A 21,965-nucleotide genomic window follows, 5' to 3' on the forward strand; every position below is an offset into this window, starting at 1 on the left:
CTATCTATCTATCTATCTATCTATCTATCTATCTATCTATCTATCTATCTATCTATCTAGAGACAGAGAGACACACACAGAGAGACCCCATAATCTAGGGACATATTTATTCATTCAAATTAAAAAATAAACATTCAGCATCTTTTGTGACTTCCCAAGGGATATTTATGTTCATTAATACTTTGATAAATATTGTAACAGTTTATCTTTGTTGAATTATTAAAAGCATAGATAGTTACTATTTGAATTTAAATAATCTAGATTCATTTGAGCAGGAAATGAATTGTAGAAATACCATGTAAAACTATTTAGAAAATCCAGTTATTTAACCATGTGTTACAAAAATGAGGGAGGAAAAAACATCTATTTAATTTTCATGGTTTGGGTTGTAAAATAGTGATGTTTCAACACTTTGCAGAGGAGTCACAATTAAATATTAACTTGTTACATTTTGTGTATGTGTGTATGTGGAATTTGAGATGGAAAGCATATAATAGGCATAGGATCAATGGCAAGATCAATAAAATCTATAAATATATATATTAGAAATTGTATTTATTAATACAATTAATAAATAAATTAAGGCATTAAAGTTATAGTAGATTGTTGCGATTCTAACATTATTTTAAAATGCAGAACATTCTAGCTTAAATATTTGATTCATTTGGAAAGATTACTGTACATGGATATTTATCATTCCTGACATCTTCCATCATTTACATTTTTTTTTTTCAGTATATTGAAAAAAACCAAATTGGTCTGATTGGTCACAAGATAAAACTTCTAAAAGTTTAGTTCAGCAAAGAAATAGAAATGATAGTGTGGGCACCGTGTAAAATAGATTGAATCAAAGGATTGAATTATTGAATATTTAATTTTTTTTAATTTAAAAAAAATACTATCCTTACAGGGTGATTATGGCTCCTTTTGGAGCCCTCTGGTGGGGAGAACTCAGAACGGAGCCGCAGAGCTCATGGCCTGGCCTTCGATGCCATTGGAAGCACAGCTGGAAGTCAGGATTGAATTATCATGAGGAGAAATACTGAGCTGAATTTCTTATTGGTTCTTGATGTCTTTCTGACCCGAAAGTTGCCCAAATTATATATATGTTTTTTTAATATTTGGGGTTTAAAATTTTGTATTTCTGTTTTATTTTTGTATGCTGCCCTGAGTCCCTCAGAAGATGAGCGGCCTATAAATTGAAGTAATAAAATAAAATAAATAATAATGGGTGAGAAAATGAAAATCATGAAATAAATGAGAAGTAATAATTAAAGTATGCAGAGCTTGGATTATGTGCTTTAATACAGTGGAATTACAGTTGAGCCAAGAAATGAAGTACTGTCCCTCTTGTGCTTATCAGAGCTGTTTCATTAATATCTCAAACCAGATACAATCCTTAATTGACATGATGCTTCATTATTATTTTGCTGAGTCTGCTTAGGGCTTAGCTAATTGTAATTTTTGCATTTTTCATGATTTTTTAAAAATAACAGAATAACTGCAAGAAGGCAGACAGAGGTCATAGTATATATAGCTGGTGACAACACTTGCCAATTTGAATTAAGAGTAATTTTTCTTTAATTCAAATTAGGAAGTACAGCAGTAATCAATTACAATATTAGGTACATTCTTATTGGCACCTACAGGAATTCTTATTTGATTATATGTAGAGAACGGGAAGGCTCCAAACTAAACCATGAATAAACAAAATATTATGTCAAGACTATATGAAATATATATATAGGCCATATATAAAAACTCCAGGGATGTGTGTGTGTGTGTGTGTGTGTGTGTTGCTGAAATATGCATTAGAAGTTATTTCCCTGGCATCTGGGTTCTTTTAACAGATGGACTGTGCTACCTCAGTTTCTTTTCTGAATTACTTAGCATTTTAGTGTCACAACTTCTTTAGACAACTGTCAAAGCATGTATGGTATTCGTAGATGCATTCAGATTAGGAAACTAATGCAGTATGCATAATGATGTGGAATCAAATGACATTTAGGTGGAGAATATGGAACAGCTATTCATGGAAGCATAAGGTTGAAATGGTGAAATATTAAAAAGTCTTTTGGTTAAGCAAACTGTGTTTCTACTCTATGTTCTTTTTAATCAACAAGGCATCATCTTTATATAGCATGGTGATATTTGAGAAGCAAAGAGCATTTTCTGTTTCTGTCCTGACATTTAATCAAGGAAAAAGCTCCTAGTGTAAAGCTAACTAACCTTTTACCCATAGCAAGAGGTTGAGATCAGTCTAGTTGTAAATTGGGTGAGTCACACTTCTACAAAATCTCCAACCATATGTCATCACTCAACGAATTCATTTTATATTTCCATTAATTTTTATTTTAAAAACGAAAGTAATCGACCCAGCTAGTTGACAAGAGCTTCTTGTCTATTGAAGGGAAATACCTGTGTGATGTCAAAGTATTGGAAATAATGTGTGAAAATATACATTCTATTAAATGTTTTTGGGATAGGAGCACAGAAATGATAAATACAACTTTGCAAATCCATTTTTTAGGTTCCTTGATTCATCAAAAATTATATTTTGATATTCCTCTTGGCTGACATTAAATCCTGTCCCCATTTTCTCCTGCCAATATTTACACAGGGAATATAAATTCATAGAGATGTCTGTGAATAATGTATTTTGGGGTGATATTGTTAAAGTGAGGCTTAATCAACAAAACAGTATTTCAAGTACAACTTTTCTTAATATGCTATTTTATATATTATAAAATATATTACAGTGATCCCTCGATTAGCATGGTCTCGATTAGCGCGAAACGCTGCAACGCGGTTTTTCAAAAAATATTAATTAAAAAAATAAAATATTAAAATAAAATATTAAAAAATAAAAAATAAGTCCACGCTAGTTCTCTCTCTCTTTCTCTCCCTGTTGCCGGCGTGGTATATGAGAGAGAAAGAGAGAGGCAGAGGTCGGGCGCATTACCGGGAGCTGGAGGCGGCGTGGGGACGCTGGGTGCCGGGGACACCGAGGAGGGGGTGGACGTCAACTGCGGGCGGGAGGAAAGCGAATGCCACGGGGCTGGGCTCGGCTCCCCCCTCGGCTCCCCCCCTTACCAGCCCCGCCGCGGAAGGCTCCATTCTGTTCCCTGAATGGAGACCGCCGGCCGCTCAATCGGGCCGGCAGGGAACAGAATGGAGCCTTCCGCGGCGGGGCTGGTAAGGGGGGGAGCCGAGGGGGGAGCCAAGCCCAGCCCCGTGGCATTCGCTTTCCTCCCGCCCGCAGCCGACTGATCGTGGGCTCCTTCGCAACCTCGGAGAGCTTCCTGGTTTTCGTGAGCTTTCATGCCCTGGAAGCTCTCCGAGGTTGCGAAGGAGCCCACGATCAGTCTCGGCTGCGGGTGGGAGGAAGGCGAATCCCCCGTGGGCTCCGTTACATCTTCTGCTGCCAGCCAGGCCATGCTGGCGGCAGCGGAACAATCGCCTTCCTCCCGCCCGCAGCCGACTGACCGTGGGCTCCTTCCCGAGCTCCCTTCCTGAGCCTCCCGTTTTCTCTCCCCCCCCTCGCCCCTTCGTCTCCCTGTGTTCCTAGGAGAAGTGCTGGGGATTGAGGCAAGACAGACCTTCTGCTCCTCACCAGCACTTCTCCTAGGAACACAGGGGGGCGAAGGGGCAAGGGGGCGGAGAGAGAACGGGAAGCTCAGCATTCCGTCAGCCGCAGCGCTGGCTGTCAACTTTTCTTTTTAAAACTGGGCAGGAGCTGACTTGCCTCCCCAGTGCTAAAAAGAAAAGTTGACAGCCAGCGCTGCGACTGACGGAATGCTGAGCCTCCCGTTCTCCCCCCCCCCACCTCGCCCCTTCCGGTTTCGGCATTCGGCAACGGAGTCCGGCGCTGGGGCCATGCGGGGCCGCTCATCCAGGGGGGCGTGGACTGGCAAGTCGCCCTCCTTTCTCTTTCTTTCTCTCTTATACCACACCGGTAACAGGGAGAGAAAGAGAGAGAGCGGAGGGCACCTTGCCCAGAGGTTCCCCGTCCAGCCCCGCATCCACCTGGGACCCTCCTGGCATCGAGGGGACACTCGGGGCTACCTTCCTCCTGGCAGCCCGAAGGAGAGCAGGAGCCCTGCGTGCCCGAACCGGGGCAAGCGGCAGCCTCGCCGGACACCAAGAATTCGCACAGCCGCCCAAAAGGCTGCAAGTGTGGGAACAACATAAAAAAATTACCCCCTAGATGAGCGGCTCCGCATGGCCCCAGCGCCGCCCAGGCAAAGGGGAAACCCCAAGATCGCTTGCCCCTTGCCGTATTGCAGCGAAGGAGGCGAAGCAAGGCTCCAAGCTGCAATACGGCAAGCGGCAAGTGATCTTGGGGTTTCCCCTTTGCCTGGGCGGCGGGAAGACCAAGGGAAGGTTCCTTCAGCCGCCCAACACCTGATCCACTCCGCAGCGTGGCAACGGGGAAACCCCATCTTCGGCTCCTCGCTGCTTCCGCGCTGCGGAGCAGATCAGCTGTTGGGCGGCTGAAGGAACCTTCCCTTGGTCTTCCCCGCTGCCCACACGCAAACTCCACCATCTGCGCATGTGCGGCCATGAAAAAATGGCGCACATGCGCAGATGGTGGTTTTTACTTCCGCATCCAGTATAACGCGGAAATCGGTTAGCGCGGGAGGTCTTGGAACGTAACCCCCGCGCTAATCGAGAGATCACTGTATATTTTAGAAGTGAAATATGTTAATTAAAATAGAAATCAAGATTTGCTTCCAAAAACAGTAAGAATCGTTGAAAGTGTGTTTGAATGAAAAATTGGGGGTGAGGACGGGGATGGGAGAGACAAAAATTGAACACAATTTTAGTTTGCATTTCTTCTGTTAAACTTATTTTATGTTATTTATTTTTTCCAATACACAATGAGGGTTTTAGTAGGTATATATATTATATATATATATTAATTTTAAAATTCCAGCTAAAAACATTTAACATATATATATATATATATATATACATATACACACACACACACACACACACACACACACACAGTATATATATATATATATATATATATATATATATATATATATATATTTATACACACACATACACACACACACACATAGTAAAATACATGATGAAGGTTATAGAGGAGCTACTCATAGTAAAATATGTCTAAGAAAGAATAGAAAAGAAGATATAGTAATAGAACATATCAATGAAAGAATAGAAGAGCTATAGGAATAGAAGGTATAGGAGATATAGGGGAGCAATAGGACAGGGGACGGAAGGCACTCTAGTGGACTTGTACTCGCCCCTTAATGACCTCTTAGGAATCTGGATAGGTCAACCATAGATAATCTAAGGGCAAAGTGTTGGGGGTTTGGGGATGACACTATGGAGTCTGGTAATGAGTTCAACCCTTCAACAACTCGGTTACTGAAGTCATATTTTTTACAGTCAAGTTTGGAGCAGTTAATATGAAGTTTAAATCTGTTGTGTGCTCTTGTGTTGTTGGTGTTGAAGCTGAAGTAGTCGCCGACAGGCAGGACGTTGCAGCATATGATCTTGTGGGCAATACTTAGATTTCGTTTAGGGTGTCTTAGTTCTAAGCTTTCTGGGCCCAGGATTGAAAGTCCAGTCTCGTAGGGCATTCTATTTTGAGTGGAGGAGCGAAGGGCTCTTCTGGTGAAGTCTCTTGTTTGCTGTAGTAGTTAAGGCATTCTGCTTTTATTTGATTGCAAATGCTTTTATATCGGCTTTTGAAGTTGGAAACTTGTCCTTTTTTGTTTTTCCTCCAGAGAGATTTTTTTTCTTGTTTGTAATTTTCTTATTGAGATGGGGAGGTTATTTTTTTTTGTTTATGGTACATGTTAGAGGTACATGAAGTCTGATGATAATTTTCATTTCGAGTAGGAATATGTTGTAGAGGTCATCAGTAGTGTAGCATTCAGAGAATAGAGTTTTCCAGTTTAATGTTGAGAGGTGGGCTTCAATGAGTTTTTTTTTAAATTGAATTTTGGTGTTGGCTTAGGTTGAGACTGAAGTTTATCATGCTGTGGTCACTGTTGGAAAATGGTTCTGTTATTTGTAAGCCATATATTGCACTTTTGCTGTTGCAGAAGTTGACATCCAGACACTTATCAAGTCTGGTATTGTTAGTTACTAGTTGGTCAAGTCTCAGATAGGTGACGGTATTATATACAGTAGAATGGATGGGTTCCGTGCTGCATTCATTTAAGGACCAGTTAATGTGTGGTAGGTTGAGGTCTCCGAGGAAGATAATGGGGTATGGGCAGTTGGTTGCCCACGTTAGTAATGTGAATAATTTGTTAGCCTGTTTGATATCGTAGTCCGGGGCTCAGTAGAAGAGTAAGAAGCGAACTGTGGTATTTAGGGACAAATCACAGACAATAGTTTCAGGTACCGATAAATCCTGTGCAACTTTGAGGATTTTTAGGTTCAGAGATTTTTTTATAGAACATAGCTACTCGGACTCCTCTGTAGGATTCACGGTCTGAGCGGAAAACATGGTAGTTTTTTGATGTGATAATGGAGTCTGGGCAGGAAGCATTTAGCCATGTTTCGCATATAAATATTATATCAAAGTTGGAGGTGTCAAGTAGAAGAAGGAATTCAGACCATAGTTCCCTCTAAGCTGAGCAGTGAGCAATCGCTCACTTAAAAATCATCATCAACTCAGAGTTTTCCAAACCTGCCCAGAAGCCGAGAGGGAAAGAGTGAGAGGGAAGGAGAGAGAAAGGAAGAGAGGAATAGAGAGAAACAGATAGAAAAAAGAGAGGAAGGAAAAGAGAAAGAAAAAGAATGGGACTAAGGAAGAGAGAAAGAAAATCAAAATCTAGTTTGAAACTAGCTCAACTATTTAAGTGGCATTTTGATATTGATAGAGTTGCCCTATTATGAGCTCACTGTTATAGACACACAGTACAGTATTTTATTTTGAAATTCTCTGAGGCAAAACAGGGTGGGTTTTTTATTTATTTATTTATTTGTTTGTTTGTTTATTTATTTATTATTTCTGTGCCGCCCAGTCCGAAAGGGACTGCCGCTCAGACACTATACTTTTCCGCCCCCCCCCCAAAAAAAAATTAGAGGGAACACTGATTCAGACATCTTGTTGACTAAACTTCTAGCATTTAATAGTTTACATTTGAGATTGGTCTTGTGTTGGGGATTGGTTTTGGGGTGGTTTGAGGAAGTAGGGGCATGCTTTCCTATTCTTTGTTTGAGGTGGTAGGGATGTCCATTTGTTGTTGTGGGATGGTGGTCTGGCAGGTGCCTCCACTGTGAATAAAAATAAAAAACTAATCTCAATTTTTGCCTTCACTTTTTAACAATAATATCTTTGGGATGCATGGCCTTTTATATTTTGAACTTCATCCCATCTTTAATTAACTTTTGAAGTGAGAAGGATAGTCTGTGAAGCTAAAAGTTGTTGTTGTTAAAACAAAATTAATCAAAGTAGTGATTAATGATTATGAAACTTAATTCCCTAATAAGTTCATAATAATTAATCACTACGTTGAATTCATTTAATCATTTAATTAAAGAGAATAAATTTAATCTTCCTTAGGGCTATAATATGTGCTGACTCAATGCATAAGTGACAGTGTGATAAAAGTGATCTAACTGTAACAACATATGATAGTTTTATTAATCATGTTCACATTATGAAACAGAAGTCAAAGAATGCTTCACTACCTATTTTTATTTGTGATCCTAGAAATTAACTTTCCGGAAATAGCTTCACGTCTGATTTTAGATATAAGGTCATTGTTATTTATACTTTGAATATGGGAGTAGATTACAGTGATACCTCTACCTAAGAACACCTCTAATTACAAATTTTTCTAGATAATAACCAGATGTTCAAGATTTTTTTGCCTCTTTTCAAGATTCATTTTCCACTTACAAACCCAAGCCTCCGAAAATGTAACCAGAAAAGGCAGAGAGAAGCCTCCATGGGGCTTCTCTAGGAATGTCTTGGAAGGAAACAGGGCCGGAAAAGGTGGGGAGAAGCCTGTGTGGGCTTCTCTAGGAATCTTATGGCAGGAAACAGGGCTGGAAAAGGCGAGGAGAATGTTCTGTGGGGCCTCTCTAGGAAACAGGGCCTCCACCCTCCCTGTAGTTTCCCGTTGCACACATTATTTGTTTTTACATTGATTGCTATGGGAAAATTGCTTCTTCTTACAAACTTTTCCACTTAAGAACCTGGTCATGGAATGAATTAAGTTTATAAGTAGAGGTACTACTGTATTTAGGTTTATAATAATAAACTCAGAGAATCTAAGCAGAATAAGAAAGTAGATGGACATTTTTGTTTGCTAAGGCAATATCACATATAATCACTAAGATGTGGTATATTTCATTTTTTCCTGATTTTATAAGTAATAAAGTTGAAAAATATTGTATTAATTGAATGTATTCCTTCTTCCCATGCCTGTCTCTATCATCTATACTAGCAATGGTGAAAATTTTCAGCACTAAGTGTCAAAAAAGTTGCACAGAAATGTTGCACGTACATTTGTAGGAAAAACCGAACGTCTCGGTTCTAGTGTGCATTCATGCCCAACAATCAGCTGGCCGACATGCTTCTGGAGGCCAGTTTTCAGTACTGCTCTGAACTCGTAGGGATCGCACTCTGGAAAATCCAAACTTCTGAGTTCTGGCACACATGCGCACCTGACAATCAGCTGGCACTTGTGCACACCAGTTTTTGGCACTGCCATGTGCCACTTTGGGCACGCATGCCCTAGGTTCACCATCATGGACCTATACATTTTAAAAATATTTTCCAGGTTTTGCATTCAATACCATTTGGTGACTTGGTTCATCTTATCTTTCACAAATAGTTAGGAATCAATAGCCATAATGATTATTTACTGTTGTAATAATCAGGCCAATCAAGTATATTTCTTTGTTTGATTATACCTAATGAACAGAATCTTGCCAAACTAGTTATACTCTTCCAATGTTCTAGAAGTGTCTTGAGAAGTTCTAGGGTGTGGTTAACCTGAATCTACTCCTCTCTCCTATTTGATCAGGACTAGCCGGTCTCTTAATCTGTGCTTCTCTCTGAAAAATATAATTCTAAAAACTTTCGCCACTACTTCTGCTTCATTTCACCACGTATTAAGATACAATAGACCTCTAAATAAATAGTATTATTCAGAGACAATGCATATACAGTATTCAAATGATAAATAAATCATTATATCATTATATCATCTTTTATTTTTATATTTATTGAATTTATAGGCTGCCCTTCTCCTAGCGGACTTAGAGTAGCTTACAGCAGTAAAATTGCATGTTTTATTTGCAGGTGTTCAAGAAGTACAGGAGAGCTTTGTGATGGAAATACGAGGCAATAGATCTCATCAAGTTTTAGAACTTTGATTTTAATAATGTCATAATCTGAGGTGAGATTCAGCAGGTTCTGACCAATTCTGAAGAACCGGTAGCAGAAATTTTGAGTAGTTTGGAGAACCGGTAGATGCCACCTCTCATTGGCCCTGCCCCATCTATTCTCTGCCTCCCAAGTCCAGCTGAGCAGGAAGCAATGGGTATTTTGCAGTAACGTTCCCCTGGAGTGGGTAGGGAATGGACATTTTACAGTAACCTTCCCCTAGAGTAGGATGGGAATGGAGATTTTACAGAATTCCTCTGCCACAACCCACCAAATCACACATACATCCCAGAACCAGTAGTAAAAACATTTGAAACCCACACTGGTCATAGTTCTATAAAGAATTCTATTCTATTCTATTCTAAAACAAACTTTGAGTTGAAGAAGATTACTGTCTCTTTTCCTTTTCTTCTTTCGAAATAGTTATGTTAGCTTCTGCTTCAGTCTGCTTAGTTTCACTATGTTGACATTAATGGAAGTTGAAAAGCTTCTGTAATATAAATTATTAAAAAATTATCTGCATTGGAGAACCATTTCTTCTGACACACATTTCCAGAACTTAAAGATAAATAATAGGAGAATTAAATGTGTTTAAGCACATCAATCTAAGAATCAACACTCAAATATTTTTCATTGCTTATCACTTATACTCGCATCAAGAAAAGTTTTTTTCTTATTCCTCTTGATAAATATGTGTCCACCAGATCACTGTTTGAAAGGCATTATACATCTTCACAATTTATTTTTTTAACATGAACTTTTTTTACCAGAATTCCTTGTCATTGAATTGTCCTGATATGGAAGATAACAGACTGTGGAAAAGTGGAATAAGTATTCCTCTGTTCAATCAACCAATGGATCAGCTTGTCTTCAGAAGTTGTGGGAGCTTCATCACATGAGACTTTCAAGAAGACATGGGACTGTCATTTGTCAGAAATGGTGTAGGATCTCCTGAGTGGGGGGTTGGACTAGAAGGAAGGAAGGAAGGAAGGAAGGAAGGAAGGAAGGAAGGAAGGAGTGATTTGGTTTCTCTGCTTAGCCTTAGGTAAGGAAATATCTAATAAGTCAAAATAGCTCTCTAAAATTTTATTAATGTACTACACTGGATTTCATAGCAGACTAGTTTAGTTATTCAGAATATTTCACCATTTGATCCACGCCATCAATTTGGTAGTCTCTGATACCATTTTTCCAATATTATCCTGCAACTTTAACTTTTAACTATTTAAAATCCTATTTTCTATATTATTAGCTGTTTTATGATATGTGGTCTCTAGAATTCTAGATGAATACTGTTTTTTTAAATAAATGTGTAACATTGTTAAGGGTTAAGAAGTGTGCAGAGTGACCCTTGAGTTACCAAGGATGCACAGAGGAAATGTGTTGATACCCAGCTTTACATCTCCACCCCATGTCCAGTCAACGAAACAGTGGAAGTGATGTGCCGGTGTCTGGAGGCTGTTGGGGCCTGGATGGGTGCCAACAGACTCAAACTCAACCCGGATAAGACGGAGTGGCTGTGGGTTTTGCCTCCCAAGGACAATTCCATCTGTCCTTCCATTACCCTGGGGGGGGGGGAATTATTGACCCCCTCGGAGAGGGTCCGCAACTTGGGCGTCCTCCTCGATCCACAGCTCACATTAGAGAACCATCTTTCAGCTGTGGCGAGGGGGGCGTTTGCCCAGGTTCGTCTGGTGCACCAGTTGCGACCCTATCTGGACCGGGACTCACTGCTCACAGTCACTCATGCCCTCATCACCTCGAGGTTCGACTACTGTAATGCTCTCTACATGGGGCTACCTTTGAAAAGTATTCGGAAACTTCAGATCGTGCAGAATGCAGCTGCGAGAGCAGTCATGGGCCTACCTAGGTATGCCCATGTTTCACCAACACTCCGCAGTCTGCATTGGTTGCCGATCAACTTCCGGTCACAATTCAAAGTGTTGGTTATGACCTTTAAAGCCCTTCATGGCACTGGACCAGAATATCTCCGAGACCGCCTGCTGCCGCACGAATCCCAGCGACCGATTAGGTCCCACAGAGTGGGCCTTCTCCGGGTCCCGTCAACTAAACAATGTCGGTTGGCGGGCCCCAGGGGAAGAGCCTTCTCTGTGGCGGCCCCAACCCTCTGGAACCAACTCCCCCCGGAGATTAGAACTGCCCCTACTCTCCTTGCCTTTCGTAAGCTCCTTAAGACCCACCTGTGTCGTCAGGCATGGGGGAACTGAGACATCTCCCCCGGGCATATACAATTTATGAATGGTATGTGTGTATGTATGTGTGTTTAGAAAATGGGGTTTTTAAAATGTTTTTAGTAGAAATTTAGATTTGTTATAAATTGTTTTTCACTTTGTTGTGAGCCGCCCCGAGTCTGCGGAGAGGGGCGGCATACAAATCTAAATAAATAAATAAATAAATAAATGTGGAGGTGGAAGATATCCACCTGATAGCCCAGAGATATAAGTAATAATTCAGATAACTCTCCAGATACATTAAGTGTATAAATATTATTTACAGTACTTTGGCAAATATCTTATCAAGAACAATCCTAGTCTTATTCAATTACATCAGTCAATATTCTCAATATATATGCAATATTATAAGCCTCTCTCAATACATATACAATATTATAAGCCTTACTTACAAAATACATTAAACCGTCATTTGAACACATAGTTCTACAGCATAGTCACAAAGACAAACTAGCAGGTAATAATCACAGAGTAATCAGAGAAAGAGAGAGAGAGAGAGACTTTTGGCTCCCTCTTATGGCTTACTGAAACACTAACTCTTAAAGCTATAGTGTTACAATTCATTTAAACATACATTGATATTTTGTTTATATACAGTATTGCCAAACCCAATGAGTTATGTACATAGCACTAAAAAGCATATTTCAGTAACATATCAAGTAGAAGTGTTGTGCATTAAGCATTTGAATTTTAGCAAACTGCTTACACCAAGGTCTGCTTTGTAGAGCGGGAAAATAATGAACGCTGATTGGTTCAGTCAGCCAGCAGCCCTCTATTTGAAGAGAGCTTGCCGGGCTGGCCTTTTGCTGGATTCACCCTACTTGCAATAAAGAGCTGTTAGTCACACTTCTGCCTCTTCAGTATGAGAACTTAACAAGCAGTGTGAGTAGTTATGAAACTCTATGGCTTCATCTGGTTAGCTATCACTGCATTATCAATTCATCACCATCATCAAAAATTAAAGTGATTAGACAATAAACCTAAAACATCCCAAGACTGGTCACCCACATGGAATATGTCATTAAAAATAAATTGATCAAATAATTTAAACATTCATGCTTTGAAAGTGATACCATAGTACACTGATTGTTAAAAACTGTGCAAATCATTTAGCAAAAGATGCCAAAGATCTTTTGGTCAAAGTTGCAAAGCAGCGGCAACAGCTGCTCAGAACCTCAGGGGGGCTTCAAAACAATTTCACCAAGTCTTTGAGCAGCTGTGACTATTGTGCAACTTCAAGGAGTAGATTCAGAGCACTGCCTTGCATATTGTGTTATTTGCACAGGCATATTTCATGTTCTGTATAAACCTAAGAAGAGTATGTCCTCCTTTTATTGTTCATATCCAACAACTTTTTCTTCAGCAGTTGGACAAATACAAAGAAATCTTTCTATCCCTTCCAAAATAAAATTATTTTGAAAGGTAGACTGCTTTGATTTATCTATCATTGTAGATAGGAATTTTAAAAATTATTGAAAAGGAATGAAGATGAGTTGGATGCCCCAAGTCCTTGGAGAAGGGTGGCATACAACAACAACAACAACAACAATAAGTTGTACGGAAAATCAGAAACTGAGATACAGTCACTAACCAACACTGTGTGAATCTTCAGCAATGACATCAGCATGGAGTTTGGCCTGGATAAATGTGCCACAGTCATAGTTCCCTCTAAGCTGAGCAGTGAGCAATCGCTCACTTAAAAATCATCATCAACTCAGAGTTTTCCAAACCTGCCCAGAAGCCGAGAGGGAAAGAGTGAGAGGGAAGGAGAGAGAGCGGAAGAGAGAGAAACAAATAGAAAAAAGAGAGGAAGGAAAAGAGAAAGAAAAAGAATGGGAGTAAGGAAGAGAGAAAGAAAATCAAAATCTAGTTTGAAACTAGCTCAACTATTTAAGTGGCATTTTGATATTGATAGAGTTGCCTTATTATGAGCTCACTGTTATAGACACACAGTACAGTATTTTATTTTGAAATTCTCTGAGGCAAAACAGTGTGGATTTTTTATTTGTTTCTTTGTTTGTTTATTTATTTATTTATTTATTATTTCTGTGCCGCCCAGTCCCGAAGGGACTGCCACTCAGACACTATACTTTTCCGCCCCCCCCCAAAAAAAAAAATTAGAGGGAACACTAGCCACAGTGGCACTGAAAAAGGGGAAAATCACTGAAAGTGAGGGCATTGAAATGCCAAATGGTCAAACCATCAAGTGCCACCAGCCAGAAGCCTACAGACACTTGGGCATCTTGCAACTGGATAATATCAAGCATGGTTATGTGAAAACTGTGATCAGCAAAGAGTACATCCAGAGGACCAGAAAAATTTTGAAGAGCAAACTGAATGGTGGCAACACCATCAAGGCTATAAATACGTGGGCCATATCTGTCATTAGATACACAGCTGGCATAGTGAACTGGACTCAACCAGAGCTGGACAACGTGGACAGGAAAACCAGAAAATTAATGATGATCCATCATGCACTACACCCTCACAGTGACGTTGACAGGCTGTATTTACCAAGGAAAATAGGCGGCAGAGGACTTTTGCAAGTGAAACAGGCAGTGAATAAACAGAAGCATGCATTAGCTGACTGTGAAGGAGAGCAAAGAGTCAGCGTTGACGGAGGTCAACAATAGGAAGCTTCTCAAGGTGAAGCAAACTAAGGACCAGTACAGAAAAACTGTAACTCAATGTCGTATGGACAGTTGGCGGAACAAAGCATTATATGGTCAGTTCTTAGAGAAGATTGAAGGCAAAGTGGATAAAGAAAAGACCTGGCCATGGCTTACAAGTGGAACACTCAAAAAGGAGACAGAAGGACTAATACTGGCAGCACAAGAACAGGCCATTAGAACAAATGCTGTCAAAGCCAGAATTAAAAAATCAACACACGATCCAAAGTGCAGACTCTGTAAAGAAACAGATGAAACAATCGATCACACACTCAGCTGCTGTAAAAAGATCGCACAGACTGACTATAAGCATAGACATGATGCTGTGGCACAGATGATACACTGGAACTTTTGCCGGAACTACCATTTACCGGTGGCAAAGAACTGGTGCCCGAAAAAGTGGTCGAAAATGAGCAAGCAAACTACTGTGGGACTTCTGACTTCAGACTGACCAAATTCTGAAGCATAACACACCAGACATCCTGATTGTGGAGAAAAAGAAAATATGGATCATCGACATTGCAATCCCCAGGGACAGCAGAATTGAGGAGAAGCAGCTAGAGAAATTAGTGAAATACGAAGATCTAAAAATTGAGCTGCAACGACTCTGGCATAAGCCAGTGAAAGTGGTCCCAGTGGTACTTGGCACGCTGTGCACAGTGCCAAAGGATCTAAGTGGACATTTGAAAACCATCGGAATTGACAAAATCTCCATCTGTCAATTGCAAAAGGCCGCTTTACTGGGATCGGCAAACATAATTTCATCACACAGTCCTAGGTGCTTGGAAAGCGCCCGACTGGTGATGAAATACAAAATCCACCATAGTGATCTCGTTTGCTGTGTTGTATTGACATAATAATAATAATAATAATAATAATAATAATAATAATACTACTACTAATAATAATACTAATAATAATAATAATAATAATAATAATAATAATAATAAATAATCATTTATGAATTGTGCAGAACATATACAAATAAAAAGAATGCATACCATTTTTGATTGCTTCCAAATCAAAAATGCAATATTATTATCATTTTTAAAGATCAATTTTGGGTAAATTTTTATTTTATCCAGTGAAGAATGAATTTATATTCAATTATATTACTAGAACATTAAATGTTTGAATTTCAATGATTAATTCCTTATATTTAATACACCAATTATGTATATATTTAATCCAGAATTATGACCATAAACCTGAATTTTGAAGAATTTAGGCAAACCTGAAAAATGTGTATTGGATGGAAACATTAGCCATATTATTTTCCATTAGGAATTTTATTTAACACAGTCAATTGCTATTTTATTTAGAATCATTTTAGGAATTTCCATTTTTAGAGAAGTTTAATAATCAGCAGTGTGATTGGTTGTTCATTTTCAGTAATGCAATATGCTTAGGAAATGTAGTATGAATAGAACATGATCTAGAATTGAAAGACATTTTGATGTAGTATTTAAAGACCTGGATTTGAGTGGGGAACATAAATTCTATTCATGTTTTAGACCAGGTGTGGGCCAGTATGTCCCTTTTGTGTCCTGTGGATTTTAACTCCCATAATTTTTGGCTCAATCCACAAGTTATAAAGAGACCATAGTTACCCACACCTGCTTTAGATATTGAAACCAGATGGGGATTTTGGATTAGTCACTTTCTCCCAGCCTTAGAAAGAGTGCAGTGATAAGTCACATTCAAAAACATTGCTATGAAATAGACTTTTCCATGGGATCCAATCAGGAATCAAGATTGACTTAAACGTTAGAAAACAAAAACAAAGAATCCATTACTATTCGACAACATATCTTGAATAGTAATGATTCTAGTCATTGCCAAGATTATTGTCATCTGTCCATCTGTAATATCATACATCCCACTATTTGATAATCTGCTTTTTTTTGTTTACATTATTTTAAATGTAAACAAAATAGTTTTGTTAATTTCTGTTGGAAGGGACCCTGTGGGTCTTCTAGTCCAACCTCCTGTTAGTGCAGGAGACTTTATACCACCCCAGACATATGGCAGTCCAGTCTCTTCTTGAAGATCTCTAATGTTGGGCCTTTCACAACCTCCACAGGCAGGACATTCCACTGGTTGATTGCACTCACCATCAGAAAGTTCTTCCTTATTTCTAGGTTGAATCTCTCCTTGGTCAGCTATCATCCGTTACTCCTTGTCTGGCCCTCTGGTGCTTTGGAAAACAGTGTGACCCCCCTCCTCTCTGTGGCAGCCCCTCAAGTATTTGAAGACTGCTATCATTTCCCCCCTGGATCTCCTCTTAACTAGACTATTCATGCCCAGTTCCTGCAATATTTCCTCGTATGTTTTGGTTTCTAGTCCCTTTATCATTCTGATAGCCCTCTTCTGTACTTTTTCCAGAGTTTCAATGTCTTTTTTGTAATGTGGAGCCCAAAATTGAATGCGGTGTGTAGTCAGGTGTGGTCTGACTAGGGTATTATAAAGTGGTATTAGTAGCCCCTTAGTCCTAGATTTTATCCCTCTGTTGATGCAGCTCAAGATTGTGTTGGTCTTTTTAGCCACCGCTGCACACTGCTGGCTCATATCCAGCTGGTCATCCACCAAGACTCCTAGATCTCTCTCACAGTCACTTGTGTTGAGTGTGGTTTCACCCAGTTTGCATGTATGTTTTGGGTTTTTTTTTACCTAGGTGTAGGATTTTATTTTTCTCTATGTTAAACTTCATTTTGTTTGTGACTGTTTCTGTATATGTCTGAGCAGCAGCACAGGAGAGAAGGATCTGGGTGTATTGGTAGATCACAGATTAAACATGAGTTAACAGTATGAAGCAGGTGCAAAAAAGACAAACACAATCCTGGAATGTATCAAGAGGAGTATAGAATCTCGCTCATGTGAAGTAATTATTCCTCTCTACAGTACTTTGCTATGACCACACTTGGAATACTGTGTTCAGTTCTGGGAGGCCCAATTTAAAAAGGACATTGATAAACTAGAGCAAGTTCAAAGCAGAGTTACAAGGATGGTGAGTGCTCTGGAAACCATGTCCTACGAGGAACGGTTAAAGGGTCTAGGGATGTTTAATCTGCAAAGGAGAAGGAGAGGAGACTTGATAGCTATCTACAAATATTTGAAGGGCTGTCACAGAGCAGAGGGATCAGCCTTGTTCTCATTAGACATGGAAGGACTAGAAACAATGGAATGAAACTGCAAGGGAGTCGATTTAGATTAGATATTAGAAAAAAACTTTCTAACAGTAAGGGTGATAAATGAGTGGAACAGTTTGCCACAGGAGGTGGGGAGCTCGCCTTCACTGAAGGTCTTCAAACAGAGACTGTCCAATCATCTTTCTGGGATGGTTTAGTGAATCCTGCATTGAGCAGGGGGTTGGACCCGATGACCCTGGAGGTCCCTTCCAACTCTATGATTCTATGATTCTATAAGAGAGATTTAATATACAACAAATAAATATTAATAATGGAATAATAGATACCATAGTTCAATTATATAATTAGTCAAATAAACAAACAAACAAACAAACAAACAAACAAACAAACAAACAAACAAACAAACAAACAAGTAAGTAAGTAAGTAAGCCATAAGTGGTATTCTTTTTTGCAAAAATTACCATGCAGTCTCAAATGCTCAGATGTTGTCCAAGTGAAATTATGGATCAGGGGAGAATAGATGCTGCAGAAAGAAGAGATAAGGTTTTTCAGTCCTTTGTACAAGCAGGTATTCATTTTCATGCTTTTGAGGCAGCCAATTAGCATGCATGCATACTTCTTAGATATGTTTTCTTGCCATGAAATTGCTGTATTTCAGTGAGCAATTGAGACAATATGTGAATTTTCCTAAGGGACATGAAGTGGGACATGAAGGGCCATGAATTTAGAGTGGCATTCTTTTGGCTATTTACATCACTGACTGCCTTTAAGGATGAAAAATATGAACAGCTGGCAAAAGCAATCACATTAAACAGGACACTTTCTCTACTTATAATAATCTGTTTACATTGCTCTATCTTAAATAACAGATAATGTCTTGCTTCTGGAAAAAAATATAGCAGCTATATCTAGGTATATGACATGAATATAGATTTTAGTGTGTGCTTTACCTAAAATTAATATCCATATTTGTTGATATAAGAAAGCCTGGAATGTTTTTTGCACGGACGATTGCTAATCTCTACTGTGAAAAGGATCTGATTCCAAACTGCTGTATGAGCTACTTCCATGAAATGACCTTTTATAGCTGTAGGAAGATCTGAGACAGTTACTTTTAGATAGTAATTAAAGGTAATCCCTGCTGTTACCTAATGATCATTTGAATTTACAAGATTTTTTTTTAAAAGGTTGCTTATGATTCATCCTTGATCTGCCACATCACTCCCATGGTGACATGATTGTATTATAGGTGCTTGGTAACTGGCTTGAATTTCTGACCAGTTGCAATTTATAATGGTTACATGATTGTATTTTGCACTTGTTTGGGGCAAAAAACTTTGGATTTACTATCATATGATTCACTTAAAACCACAAAATTTGCTTTACCACTGTAGTGAGTCACTTATCTCTCGTAGTGGCTTATCATAAATCAAGTCATAAAATCAAGCCTGGTCACATGGTGACTTGACTTATGATCAAAATTCCAGGCTCAGATGTGATTGTAAATCAAGGCCTATCTATAGGCCATAAGGCAGAAGAATAAGACTTTTTCAACACCTCTATAAACATAGCATAAACAAGCATAAACAAACAGCATATTCCCATCGTGGCACTGAGAAACTCTTTAAAACTAATATGTGTTTTTTCAGTAGTGTGTGAAGCAGATTAGTAGGATTAATCAATCAGTTGCATTGAGAGGTTTATTTGAAAGTGATTTCTTTTCTATAATTTGAATCCAGCAATTGACATTATCCAGAGTAATAATACTTCTGAATGTAAAGGTTGATGAGGGCCTCACTCTTAATGTAATTGTTGAGAAATTATTTGTTACTTTTTAAATCAGTAGCCATTACTAGATTTTCAGATAATAGTTTCTGTAAATTATTTTTTGTGTATTACAGTGATCCCTCGATTAGCACGGTCTCGATTAGTGCGAAACGCTACAACACGGTTTTTCACAAAATATTAATTAAAAAATACTCCACGGTTTTTTTTTGCTATACCACGGTTTTTCCCACCCGATGACGTCATACGTCATCACCAAGAGTCACTTCTCTGTCTCTTTCTCTTTCTTTCCTGTCATTCTCTGCTTCAATCATTTTCTCATTTCTCTTTTTTTCTCCCCTTTTTTCTATCATTTCTCTCTCTCTTTCTTCCTCTCTCACACTCTCTTCCTCCCTTCTCTCTCCCCCCCTCCACTTGCCCACGAGAAGAAAAAAAGCAACCTCTGCCGGGCAGCTCCCCTTGTGCCCCCGCTTTGTGCCTGCCTCTTTTGGGGATTTTTTTTTCTTTTCTTTTTTGCGCTGGCGGCGGGAGCTGTTGGGGAGGGCTCTGCCGGGAAGGCCTCTCAACTGCAGAGCCGAATGGGGGCGGAGGCAACAGCGGAGCCCGGCGCTGGGGCCATGCGAGGCTGTTCATCCAGGGGGGCGTGGACTGGCAAGTCGCCCTCCTTTCTCTCTCTTTCTCTCTCTTATACCACACCGGTAACAGGGAGAGAAAGAGAGAGAGCGGAGGGCACCTTGCCGGTCCACGCCCCCCTAGATGAGCGGCTCCGCATGGCCCCAGCGCCGCCCAGGCAAAGGGGAAACCCCAAGATCGCTTGCCGCTTGCCGCTTGCCGTATTGCAGCGAAGGAGGCGAAGCAAGGCTCCAAGCTGCAATACGGCAAGCGGCAAGCGATCTTGGGGTTTCCCCTTTGCCTGGGCGGCGGGGAAGACCAAGGGAAGGTTCCTTCAGCCGCCCAACACCTGATCCGCTCCGCAGCGCGGCAGCAGCGAGGAGCCGAAGATGGGGTTTCCCCTTTGCCTTTACCCCATCTTCGGCTCCTCGCTGCTTCCGCGCTGCGGAGCAGATCAGCTGTTGGGCGGCTGAAGGAACCTTCCCTTGGTCTTCCCCGCCGCCCACACGCAAACTCCACCATCTGCGCATGTGCGGCCATGAAAAAAATGGCGCGCATGCGTAGATGGTGTTTTTTACTTCCGCACCACTATAACGCGGAAATCGATTAGCGCGGGAGGTCTTGGAACGTGACCCCCGCGCTAATCGAGAGATCACTCTATTTAAAAAAATAAATGATAGATCTTATATTTAACATCCTATTAATATCCTCTTGCACTTTTTGCCAAAAGTTCTGCACTACCGGGCATTCCCAAAACATATGCATAAACACTCCTTTATATTGGCACCCATGCCAACAAATACCCTTAACATTCGGCTGAAAGTATGCGAGTTGAACAGGTGTGTAATACCATTTACGTAATATTTTCCTTCTCATTTCCCTAACTCTTTTATTCTTAATTTTCCTTATATTCTCTACTATATTTTTCATATCTTGCACCTCTATTTGTATCTCATTTTGCCACCATTTAGTCAATCCTTTGATCACATCCCTATCTGACTGCACTAACATCTTATACTGTATATATTACTTGCTTGTGCCTTGGTACCCTCACTTTTTTCTCTTATTATTTTCTCTAACTCTATCTCCTCCCTAAATAGACATTATAAAGTGTTATTAACATGCCACATGATCTTGGTTCTGTCCCTGATAATGAAGTCTAGGAAAGTGGGGTGGGTGGGTTGTGGGGATTTTTTTAAGGGGGGTGGGTGGGTTGTGGGGATTTTTTTAAGGGGGGTGGGTGGGTTCCTGGCTTATATTGAAGTCAGTGTCCACTAGGACTCCAAGATCCTAATGGAAAACCACTTAAATATGAGCCAGCAGGAATACTGTATATGCAATATTGCATACTGAAATTTTATGTAACAGATTCAGTAAAAGGTGACTGTGAAATTGTCCATATATAATCCATATATATAGGCAACTCATTCATAAATCTTAAATAACCTCAGGTCCTTAATCCAATGGGAAATTATTTGAAATTAATTTTTCCTTTCCAGTATTTAAGAACTATTATCCTGTCAATTGGAAAGGCACAGAGAATGGCACAAAGAATCAATTTCTGTTGTCCATCAGTCAATCTCTATAAAGTACATCTTTGAACAAAGTTAAATATTAAAGAAAATATTAAACTTTGTCTCAGAGTCAAATAGATATGCAATTACTTCTTCCCAAAACATAAAATCTTTACCACACTTTAAAAATGTGTGCTTTAATTAAATGTTTTCTTTTATTTGCATTTCTATTAATACAATCTTTACTACATACCCTTGGGCCTGGTTATTTGAAGGACTATCTTTTCTCATATCTATCTATTGTGTTTCGCTGAAAATGTGACCTACTCAGAAAGTAAGTCCTAGTTTGATTTTTACATGTATGCCCAATAATACTACTCCCCAAATAAGCCTTAATTAAGATCCTACCCACTCCAGGGTGCACAGGTAAAAATTAAGCTAGGGTGGAGATGGGTGTGTGTGTGTGAATGGATCTGCCCTATTACTTACATTTGGATAGTTGCAGCCAGGCCTCTCACATCTCTAGATCTCTGTTAACAGTTACAGGGACCTTTCCTAAAGGCCTTTCCTGAAAGCCTCTCTAGCTGATAACA

At 39.6% G+C, this 21,965-nt stretch overlaps 1 long non-coding RNA gene across 1 annotated transcript; it reads right to left on the reverse strand.

Annotated features, from left to right (window-relative positions):
- Window positions 1-10,095: 10,095 nt before the first annotated feature.
- LOC139170291 (uncharacterized) lies at window positions 10,096-21,928 on the reverse strand. The gene is made up of 3 exons (XR_011559586.1): window positions 21,862-21,928; window positions 17,923-17,984; window positions 10,096-10,359 (listed from the first exon to the last, which is right to left on the reverse strand). It is a non-coding gene; the product is annotated as an uncharacterized lncRNA (long non-coding RNA).
- Between the last annotated feature and the right edge of the window lie 37 nt (window positions 21,929-21,965).

The sequence above is a fragment of the Erythrolamprus reginae genome, chromosome 7 (assembly GCF_031021105.1).
Source record: "Erythrolamprus reginae isolate rEryReg1 chromosome 7, rEryReg1.hap1, whole genome shotgun sequence".
NCBI classification, from domain to species: domain Eukaryota; kingdom Metazoa; phylum Chordata; class Lepidosauria; order Squamata; family Dipsadidae; genus Erythrolamprus; species Erythrolamprus reginae.